Source organism: Onychomys torridus, chromosome 5, assembly GCF_903995425.1.
Source record: "Onychomys torridus chromosome 5, mOncTor1.1, whole genome shotgun sequence".
In the NCBI taxonomy this organism is placed as follows: domain Eukaryota; kingdom Metazoa; phylum Chordata; class Mammalia; order Rodentia; family Cricetidae; genus Onychomys; species Onychomys torridus.
The window spans coordinates 33,066,171-33,078,337 of NC_050447.1; the positions used below are offsets into that span (position 1 = coordinate 33,066,171).

The 12,167-nt window shown below is 38.6% G+C and overlaps 1 protein-coding gene across 3 annotated transcripts in view; it reads left to right on the top strand.

The window, feature by feature from the left end:
- Lrrc36 (leucine rich repeat containing 36) overlaps positions 1 to 12,167 on the top strand; it is a 70,408-nt gene that overhangs the window by 12,375 nt on the left and 45,866 nt on the right. The gene's annotated exons all lie outside the window — the stretch shown is intronic.

Below are 12,167 nucleotides of genomic sequence, written 5' to 3' on the forward strand. Positions count from 1 at the left end.
CCAATAACCCCCAAGGAAATAGAAAGTCATTAAAAGTCTCCCAACCAAAAAAAGCCCAGAACCATATGGTTTCAGGGCAGAATTCTACCAGATTTTCAAATAAAAGCTAATTCTAATACTCTTCAAATTGTTCCACACAATAGAAACAGAAGGAACATTACCAAACTCTTTTTATGAGGCTACAGTTACCCTGACACCCAAACCACACAAAGATGCAACAAAGAAAGAGAATTACAGACCAATCTCCTTCATGAACATTGATGCAAAAGTCTCAACAAAATATTGGCAAACCGAATCTAAGAACACATCAAAAAAGATTATCCACCATGACCAAGTAGGCTTCATCTCAGGGATGTAAGGATGGTTGAACATGCAAAAATCAGTCAATGTAATACACCAAAAACAAAACAAAAACAAAAACCAAACAAGATCATCTCATTAGAAACAAGCCTTTGACAAAATCCAACACCCCTTCATGATAAAGGTCTTAGAGAGATCAGGAATACAAGGAACATATCTAAACATAATAAAGGCAATTTACAGCAAGCTGACAGCCAACATCAAGTTAAACAGAGAAATACAAAGCAAGACAAGGCTGTCCATTCTCCGCATATTTATTAAACATAGTACTTGAAGTTCTAGCTAGAGCAATAAGACAACAAACGGAGATCAAAGGGATAGAAAGGAAGAAGTCAAACTTTCACTATTTGCAGATGATATGATAGTATACATAAGTGACCCTGAAAATTCTACAAGGGAACTCTTACAGCTGAAAAACTCCTTCAGTAAAGTGGCAGGATACAAGATCAACTCAAAAAATCAGTAGCCTCCCTATATACAAATGATAAAAGGGCCGAGAAAGAAATCAGAGAAATATCACCTTTTATAATAGCCACAAATAATATAAAATACCTTGGGGTAACGCTAAACATGTGAAGGACCTGTATGATAAGAACTTTAAGTCTCTGAAAAAAGAAATTGAAGAAGACATCAGAAAATGGAAAGATCTCCCATGCTCATGGACAGGAAGGAATAACATAGTAAAAATGGAAATCTTACCAAAAGCAATCTACAGATTCAATGCAATCCCCATCAAAATCCCAACACAATTCTTCACAGACTGGGAAAAAACAATACTCAACTCCATTTGGAAAAACAAAAAGCCCAGGATAGCTAAAAGAATCCTGTACAATAAAGCAACCTCCAGAGGCATCACCATCCCTGACCTCAAGCTTTACTATAGAGCTACAGTAATAAAAACAGCTTGATACTGGCATAAAAACCAACATATGGACCAATGGAACCTAACTGAACCCTGACATTAATCCACAGACATATGGACACCTGATTTATGACAACAAAGCCAAAACTATACAATGGAAAAAAGAAAGTATCTTCAACAAATGATGCTGGCATAACTGGATGTCAAAATGTAAAAGATTGCAAATAGATCCATATCTGTCACCATGCACAAAACTTAAGTCCAAGTGGCTCAAAGACCTTAACATAAATCCAGTTACACTGAACTTGGTAGAAGAGAAAGTAGGAAGTACTCTTGGCACAGGAGACCACTTCCTAAATATAACACCAGTAGCACAGACACTAAGAGCAACAATTAATAAACAGGAACTCTTGAAACTGAAAAGCTTTTGTAGGGCAAAGGACATGGTCAATAAGACAAAAAGACAGCCTACAGAATGGGAAAAGATCTTCACCAACCCCACATCTGACAGAGGACTGATCTCCAAAGTATATAAAGAACTCAAGAAACTAGACATCAAAATACTGAGCAATCCAATTAAAAAATGCGCTACAGATCTAAACAGAGAATTCTCAACAGAAGAATCTCAAATGGCTGAAAGACATTTAAGGAAATGCTCAACATCCTTAGTCATCAGAGAAATGCAAATCAAAACGACTCTAAGATACCATCTTACACCTGTCAGAATGGCTATGATCAAAAACACTAATGACACTCTATGTTGGAGAGGATTCAGAGCAAGGGGAACGCTCTTCCACTGTTGGTGGGAGTGCAAACTTGTACAACCACTGTGGAAATCAGTATAGCAGTTTGACAGAAAATTGGGAATCCATCTACCTCAAGACCCAGCTATACCACTCTTGGGCATATACTCAAGGAATGCTCAATCATACCACAAACATACATGTTCAACTATGTTCATAGCAGCATTATTTGTAATAGCCAGAACCTGGAAACAACCTAGATCCTGTCAACTGAAGAATGGATTAAGAAAACGTGGTACATATACTCAATGGAGTATTACTCAGCAGAGAAAAGCAATGACATCATGAAATTTGCAGGCAAATGGGTGGAACTAGAAAATATCATCCTGAGTGAGGTAACCTAGACTCAGAAGGACAAACATGGTATGTACTCATTCATAAGTGGATACTAGATACAAAGCAAAGGACAATCAGACTGCAACCCACAGGTCCAGCGAGGCTACATAGCAGCGGGGACCCTAGGATGACTGTGGCTTATTATAAGTTTTGGTTTTACTCAATCACTGGGCAAGCTTTAGTGAAACATTTCACTATTAGGATAAGAATTTGTTCCATATTAAGCTGATGAAAGAATATACTGGCTGTATTTTAAGAAGGAGAAGCTAAAATCTTTTTAGATTATGGATTAACCTATAGAAAAATGTCTACCATATATCAAACAGTGAAGGAGAAGATGAATAGGAATCTCACTTACACAACTTAAGTAAAACATAGATCTCTGAACAGATGAAGATAGGTTTCTTCTGTATCCCAGAATCTAATCAATATTTATATGTATAATTTAGCTATTATTTGGCTTAAAAGGGCTTATTGGGAAATGTTATATTTTTTATTATTTTCTACAGAGAAAATATTTTCCAGTTTCAAATAACCCTGGACTCTTGAATTATAAGCTGTTTTTATATTTAAAAAAAAAAAAAGCCAAACTTTCCGGGTGGTGGTGGCACACACCTTTGATCCCAGCACTTGGGAGGCAGAGCCAGGCAGATCTCTGTGAGTTCGAGGCCAGCCTGGTCTACCAAGTGAGTTCCAGGAAAGGCGCAAAGCTACACAGAGAAACCCTGTCTCGAAAAACAAAACAAACAAACAAAACAAAAAACTGTCTTCAGAGTTATCTGTAGCATTTGCATGCCAGCCAACAATGAAGTGCCAGTTGCCTCACAGTCTCATTGACATTTAGTGTCAGTATTTCATACTTTGGCAATTTTTTTTTTTTTTGAGACAGAGTTTCTCTGTGTAGTTTTGGTGCCTGTCCTGGAACTCACTCTGTAGACCAGCAGGCTGGCCTTGAACTCACAGAGATCTGCCTGGATCTGCCTCCCAAATGCTGGGATTAAAGGCGTGCGCCACCACTGCCTGACTACTTTGGCAATTTTAACATGCAGTGGTACCTCTTTTTTTTTTTTCAATTTGCTATTTCCTAATGACTCAAGATGTTGAATAGTTTTTAGTTTTTGACACACACACACGTATTTTTGAGTGAATTATTTGTCCAGTTCTTTCCACTTATTTCCACTTTTAAAAAATTATTTTATTATTGTTGAACTTAAAGAGTTTTTTATATATTTTGGAGAGATACTAATTCTTTATTGGAGTACATATTTAGCAAATAGTTTCTCCCACTATGTTAATTATCTTCCCATTAGTGTAATGAATAATTAAAATAAATCAACTTATAAAGAGATAAGGCTTAATTTTAGCTCATGGTTTCAGAGGTTTTAGTCTATCAGTAGGTGTCCTATTGCTTTGGGGCTCAAGCAAGGCAGTACATCACGTACAAATGGAATACAGAATTTGTCCTCTGTGCATGGCTTATTTGATTTAACGTAAATTATTCAAAGTCATCTGTGCTATAGAATATATCAGGATTTTCTTCCTTTTTAAAGCTAACAAGATTTTTTTTTATGTATATTACATATTTTACTTATCAGTCCATGGACGAACATTGGCATTATTTCTACTTTGGGACTAATTATGAATAATGCTTCTATGAACACTGAGGTACAAGAATGTGTTTTCAGCTCTTGCTTTCAGTTGTTTGGATAAAAAATATAGTCAGAAGTAGAACTGTCCTATTATTTTTAATTTTTTTGTTCTTTTTTGTATTTTGAGATAGGATTTCTCTGTGTAATCCTAGTTGTCCTGGAACTTGCTCTATAGACCGGGCTGGCCTCGAACTCACAGAGATCTGCCTGCCTCTGCCTCCCAAGTTCTGGGATCAAAAGCATTCACCCTGCTTTTTCTTCTTGTTTATATGCTTTTCTCTCTTTTTATGTATATGTGTGTTGTACAGGTGTGCATGAATGTGTGTGGAGGCCAGAGGTTAACAAAGGGTATATTCTTCAAGTTCTCATTTTTTTTTTTTTTTTGCTGTTTTTTTTTTTTTTTTCAGAGTTGAGGACCAAACCCAGGGCCTTGTGCTTGCTAGGCAAGCACTCTACCACTGAGCTAAATCCCCAACCCAAGTACTCATTTTTTTGAGACAGGATTTTGCATTGAACTTAAGTCTTGCCCATTCCACTAGACAGGCTGGCTTGTAAGCCCCAAGAGTCTCCTTGTTTCCACCTTCTCAGCACTGGAATGACAGGTACTGGCCTCCATGCCTGATTTTTTTTAATGGTTGATGGGAATTGAACTCAGGTCCTTGTGCTTCATGGCAAGCACTTTGTCTACTGATCCATCTTCCCACACTCCTTGTTTTCATTCTTTAGTCTTCATTTCTACAATGGCCTTTTAATTTAACTTAAATTTTATTTCTGGAGTTTTGTCTTCAATGTTTTCAAAACTTCTTTTTCTTTCCAATTACCTTTCTGGATTTTCCTACTTCTAATTTATAGCTTTCAGCAATTATTATGGTCTTAAGATTCTTTTACATTATTGACAGGGGAGGGATGTACCACGGTGGTAGAAAACTTGTCTAGTATATACATGAGACCCTGTGTTTGTTCCCTAGCACTGAAAAAACACACACACATCACAACTTCAAAGAGCTCTTGTTAGTGTAAAATCTATCTGTTAATATTATCATATAAGAATTAAAACTAAGAAAGGTAAAATAATTTATGAATTCATAAAAGAGAGTCATAATATATCCATTAAATATTATCCTAATATATTTTTAAAGATTTATTTTTATTATTATTCAAAACTTAAAATTTTTTAAACTTTATTATTTAAAAAAGTTGAAAATATAGGCTGGAGAGATGGCTCAGAGGTTAAGAGTACTGGCTGCTCTTCCAGAGGTCCTGAGTTCAATTCCCAGCATCCACATGGTGGCTCACAACCATCTGTAATGAGATCTAGTGCTCCATTCTGGCCTGCAGGGATGCACATAGACAGAACATTGTATATATAATGAATAAAAAAATCTAAAAAAAGTTGAAAATAAAAGGTCAATATAATTTTTTTAAGTATGTGCAAGTGAGTACAGGCACCCTCAGAAGCCAGAGGTGTTAGATCCCCTGGAGTTGGAGTTACTTGTGAGCCCTCTGATACAGGTGCTGGAAACTGAACTCGGGTTCTTTGCAAGAGTACATGTTTTGTTTTTTGTTTTTGTTCTTTTATATTTTATTTTTACTTTATGTGCATTGGTGTTTTACCTGCATGTATGTCTGTGTGAGGGTGTTGGGACCCCTAGAACTGGAGTTACAGACAGTTATGAGCTGCCATATAGGTGCCAGGAATTGAAACAAAGTCCTCTGAAGGAGCAGTCAGTGCTCTTAACTTCTAAGCCATCTCTCCAGCCCTGAGTACATGATTTTTGTTGTTTATTTGTTTATTTTTTCAACACAGGTTTCTCTGTGTAACAGCTTTGGCTGCCCAGGAACTCTCTTTGTAGACCAGGCTGGCCTTGAAATCGCAGAGATCTGCCTACCTCTGCCTCCCGAGTGCTGGTATTAAAGACCTGTGCTACCACAACACGGCTGAGTACATGATTTTAATGGCTGTACCATCTCTCTGGTCCTTTAATCTATTTTAATGAAAAGTATCTGTCTTCCAAAATAAAAAATATCAAAGAGAGTATGAAATATATATATATATATATATATATATATATATATATATATATATATATATATATATCTTTAATATCTGGTTTAATACACGGCAACCTTATTCTCTTACTTGTTTCATTTTAAATTCTGTTTTGATATGTTGTTTTGTTTAAAATATGTATTTAAGAAACCTGGCATGATACAGATACATAGTTGCAAAAGGGAAAAATAGTTTTATAGCCTTTTAAAAATTATGGATTTTTCTTCTCTGATAAAACATAAAAACTGGGAAATTAGTAGTTTCTTGTGTGTGGAATCCAAAATTCTGTGAATGAATTTTTTTTTCACTCTTTTATAATGAAATCCATTGTTACATCTTGTATTTGAATGGATCTTTTACCAATGCATGATTTTTGAAACATCATGCATTGGTCATTTGGAAATATTAATTCACTAAGTTATGTAGATCTTCTAATATTGAGAGATATTAATTATACAATATTGTCTTAGTCCTGTTCTATTGCTGTGAAGACACACATTGCCATGACTAAGGCAACTCTTATAAAGGAAAGCATTTAATTGGGGGCTTGCTCACAGTTTAAAAGGTTTAGTTCATTATCATCATGGCAGGGAGCATGGCTGGCTGTACACATGGCACTGAAGTTGTAACTGAGGAGTTACATCCTGATCTGAAGGCTGAGAGAGAGAGTCTGGGCCTAGCATGGAATTTTGAAACTCCAGTGACACACTTCCTCCAACAAGGCCGTACCACCTAATTTTTTCAAATAGTGGTATTCCCTTGTGACTAAGCATTCAGTGTGCCCATAGGAGCCATTCTTATTCAAACCACCACAAACATATAAAAAATGAGATCTTCTTCTAAAGATATGTGTATGTGTATTAGTGTTTTGCCTGCATGTCTGTGCCTGGTGCCAGCAGAGGACAGAAGAGGGTGTTGGGACCCCTAGAACTGGAAATACAGATGGTTGTGTGAGTGCTAGGAATCAAACCCAGATGCCATGCAAGAAGAGCAAGTGCTCTCAACTCCTGAGTCATCTCTCTAGCCCAGATCTTTTTGTTTGTGCGCTTATTTTTGTTTGTTTGTTTGTTTTTCCCCCAGAGCTGAGGACCGAACACAGGGCCTCTACCACTGAGCTAAATTCCTAACCCATGTTTTTTTGTTTTGTTTTGTTTTGTTTTTGTTTTTAGAGACACGGTTTCTCTGTGTAACAGTCCTGGAACTCACTTTGTAGACCAGGCTGCCCTTGAACTCACAGAGATCCACCTGCCTTCCGAGTGCTGGGATTATAGGTGTGCGAAACCATTGCCCAGCTAAAGGAGAGGAAAGAGGGGTCACATGGTTCCTTCTTCCTTTTATTTATTTTATTTTTTATCCTGGCGTAATCAGACTCTGGACAGCTTGGGAATCAAACCCGGGTCCTCTGGAACATCAGTCAGTGCTCTTAACCACTGAGCCATCTCTCTCCTCCCAGAACTTTTTAAATATTACCACTAATCTCATTAGAAAAACCTAAGTATTGGGAAGCATAAAATTCATGGTAGACAGGTAGAATTGTTTCAGAATTCCATTTTGGGGAAAGAGTGTTAGGTATTACACCTAGAACCATATGCATACTGAACCTATGTTCTACCACTGAGCTCCATCTCCAGCCCCGAAACCATATATATATATTTTATTTTTGGTAACTGAAATTTTATAATAGACAACAATGACTACCAGTTGCTTTCCTGAAGGGACCGGCTTACTTTATTTTTTAACACAATGTTTACTGTCAGGCATGGGTTCACCCACCTGTAATTCCAGCACTCAGGAGGTAGAAGCAGGATGATCAGGAATTTGAGGGTAGCCTTAATTACATATGAGTCTGGGAGTAGCCTGAGCTACATGGGACTCTGTCTCAGAAAAAAAAAAAAAATCAATGGATTGGAGACCTGGCTCAGAAGTTAAGAGCACTGGCTGTGCTTCCAGAGGTCCTGAGTTCAATTCCCAGCAACCACATGGTAGCTCACAACCATCTGTAATGAAATCTGTTGCCCTCTTCTGGTGTGTAGGCATATATGCAGGCAGAACAGTGTATACATAATAAATAAATCTTTTTAAAAAAACCAAGAGGTAAAGTCTGCTAGATATCTATCTAGTCAAGATTAGTGTAATTTGGTTTTTCTGGGTTTTTTTTTTTGTTTTTTTGGTTTTTTTTTTTTTGGAGCTGAGGATCGAACCCAGGGCCTTGTGCTTGCTAGGCAAGTGCTCTACCACTGAGCTAAATCCCCAACCCGTGTAATTTGTTAAGATATTTTTTCCTAATAAAAATATTTCAGCTAGAGAGATGGCTCCATGGTAAAGAGCACTGGCTGATCTTCCAAAGGACTCAAGTTCAATTCCCAGCATCAACGTGGCAGCTGACAACTGTCAATAACTTTGGTTCCAGGGGATCTGGCACCCTCACACAGACATACATGCAGGCAAAACACCAATGCAGCTACATTCCATTAAAAAGCAGCTAAAGGATTGTAAGATAGCTCCATGGTTAGGTTAAAGGTGCTTGCCACCAACCCTGACAATCTGAGTTTAATCTCTGGAACTCGCATGGTGGAAGGAGAGAACAGATTCTTCAAGATGCCCTCTGACTGCCACATGTACACTGTAGCATGTGCACACACACACACACACACACACACACACACACACACACACACACGGGGGGGGGGGAGAGAGAGAGAGAGGATTGCATATGCACTTATTCATACACTAAATAAATGAAGTGTAATGAAAACAGTATCTAGTTGAGCTTGCAACTCAATTACATAAGCAGTTTCTCATAGGCATTCACTTACTTCATTATATACCAGAGGAGAAACACTCTATGCATCCTCTCCATTTTGTCATTTAGTTTTAAAAAGTCATGTCTAAAAGGTCAAGATTTAAAAATTAATCAGTTACTTTTGGCAAGGGCTTCTTTGGGTTTTTTTTTTGTTGTTGTTGTTTATGTTGTTTATTTTGAAATAGGCTCTCTGTAGGCTGGCCTCAGACTTCCTCAGATCCTCTGCCTCAGCCTGCCAAGTACTGGAATTACTGGGGGGATGGAGAGGGGGTTGCTATTGCACATGGTTAAGAACATTCTTAAGTAAAACTGGCTTTAAAAAGAAAACCATAAACTTATAAGCGATGAAAAATGTGGTGATTCTAGGGAAATTTGGTGCCACTATCTTGATAGATCATCCTTAGGGGCCAATGAGATTTTCTTTTGTGTCGTAAGTGCAAAGTCAACACACTACAAAAGACAATTCATGTTTTCCTATTGTTTTTGTTTGTTTGTTTGTTTTTGTTTTGTTTTTTCCAGACAGGGTTTCTCTGTGTAGCTTTGCACCTTTCCTGGAACTCACTTGGTAGACCAGGCTGGCCTCGAACTCACAGAAATCTGCCTGGCTCTGCCTCCCGAGTGCTGGGATTAAAGGCAATCACCACCAATGCCCAGCATGTTTTCCTATTGTTATGAAAATAATTTTAAGGAAATGGCTTTTACTCTGTGGACCCCTGTACATGTCACAAGGACCTTTGGGATCTAGGAACCACACTTGAGAACTGTTGCTCTGAAGGTGTCTTCCTTTGTTTTGAGGTGTCTTTCTAGCGGGCTTTCGTGGCTTATGGGTGTTGCTCTGCTGCTTTTCCTTTTTCTCTCATAATGTTCTATACCGAAAAGTCCACTATAACTATTTGTTTATTTGTTTGTTTCTTTGGCTCTTGTTTAAATGCAGGCCAGTTTCCTGTGCTTGGGGGGTGGAGGGAGGTGGGTCAGAACAATTTTCTAAACTGGAGGATTTGGAGCTCCCTCTTCTGTTGTGTTCAGAAAGGACAGGAAAGCATGCCCACAGTGCCAGCCTCCCCTGTTGGCCCTCTCTGTCTGCTTCCCTCCCAGACCCGTGTCTGCACTTTCACATTCATGTGCAACTATCTAGATTCTGCTTATACCAGTTTCTCCAAAATACAGTTTTAGTCTTGAGTGAGATCATCAGCTTATGACTTCTAAAAGTTTATGAAGGAAAAAAAAGTTTATGAGGGCTAGGCATGGTGGCTCATGCCTTTGATCCCAGCACTCAGGAGGCAGAGGCAGATGGATCTCTGAGTTTGAAGCCAACCTGGTCTATATAGTGAATTCCAGGCCAGCCAGGGCTATTTAGTGAGATCCTGCCTCAACACAAAAACAAACAAAAAATTTCTGAGACCCAAACTATTCCAGCACTTTAAATTTTTACTTAAATTAAGTTCTCTGGCATTTACCTACAAGTTGGATCATGTAGAACCCCCTTCCAGTTCTGGTTGCAATTCTCAGTTTAACCTACCAAATCTGCTAATGTTTGTTTGGAGAAATCTGAGATTCAATGTTCTTAAAAGTCTAGTTGACTTTACTTAGTCACACATACACATACACGCACACACAATCATACCCCTCCAATACTGTTTTTGGATTTATTTTATTTTATGTGTATAATTTTTTTGCCTGTATGTTTTTGCTTTGTTTTCATTTTTTTTTTCAAGACAGGGTTTCTCTGTGTAGACTTGTATAGTAGGAATCTTAAAAGTTCTTATTAATGAAACCAAACCCGAGGCCAGTTATTGGGGTGAATGCTGGAAGATCAGAGAAGCAGAACAAGCCACAGCTATCTCACCTTGCTAGTTCCTCAGGTGATCCTGTTTCCTCAGGCTGGAAGCTTCTGAGTCCTCCTCCACATGAATCTCAGCTGAACTGTGTTGCTCCAAAGCTTAAACTAACTACATGCTTTTTCCTCTTTAGTTCCTGGTCCTCACGCCTTATATACCTTTTTCTTTCTGCCCCCATTCCCTGGGGTTAAAGGTTGTGTTTCTGGGATTAAAGGCGTGGGTCACCTTGCTTAGCTGTTTCTAAAGTGGCCTTGAACACATAGAGATCCACCTGGCTCTGCCTCCCAAGTGCTGGGATTAAAGGCGTGTGCTACCAGCGCTCAACTTCTGTTAGGGCTTACTCTTCCTATTTTCTAGCCACCATTTTTGGCTTTGTTCTAGTGGCTGTCTGTTCTCTGACTCCAGATATGTTTATTTCAGGGAACACACAATATTTCAGGGAACACAATACCCACCACAGACTTGGCTGTCCCTCAAACTCAGAGATCTACCTGCTCTGCCTCCAGAGTGCTGGGAATAAAGATGTGCACTACCACACCCAGCTTGCCTGAATGTTTGTAAATATGCCATGTACATGCCTGGTGCCTGCAGAGATCAGAAGAGGGAATTGGATCCACTGGAACTGGTGTTACCGATGACTGTGAGCCACCATGGGTGCTGGACACCGAACCTGGTCCTTTGGAAGGACAGCCAGTGCTCTTGCCTTTTTTGTTTGTTTGGTTGGTTTTGGCTTTTGGTTTCTCAAGACCGGATTTCTCTGTAGCTTTTGGAGCCTGTCCTGGAACTTGCTCTGTAGACCAGGCTGGCCTCGAACTCACAGAGATCCTCCTGGCTATCCTCCTGGATAATGAGCTGTATCCCCACGCCCATGAGTACTGTTCTAAAGTTTAGGTATACATTAACTTAATTATTACATCTTATGTGTTAAGCACTATTATATCCTTTAGTTTACAAATAAGGAACTGGTGCACAGTGAAGTTGAGTAACAAGTGCATGAGCACAGATATTGTATCTCATTCTTTGAGTCAATGTGTGTTATTTAGGAGACCTGATTCTAGCTTCATCTGAGGAACAGTGGCAGTTTCATCTTGCTTGCTCTTATCTTTTTTTTTTTTTTTTTTTTTTTTTTTGCCAGAGCTGAGGACCAAACCCAAGGCCTTGCGCTTGCTAGGCAAGTGCTCTACCATTGAGCTAAATCCCCAACCCCTGCTTGCTCTTATCTTAAAACCTCTCCTAAATTGGCATCTTGTTCCATTTAGTATGTATTCTTGCAAAATTCTGAGAATATTTTTTAAAAAGCTGAACCGTAACAGTACAAATTTCTTTTCAAATTTTGTTTTGCAAGTGTGGTTGGCTTATGCCTGTAACCCCAGCACTAGGGAAGCTAACACAGGAAGACTACTGAAAGTTTGATGACAGCCTGAGACCTAGTCAGACCCAGCCTCAAAACAAAACTAAACTAAGCA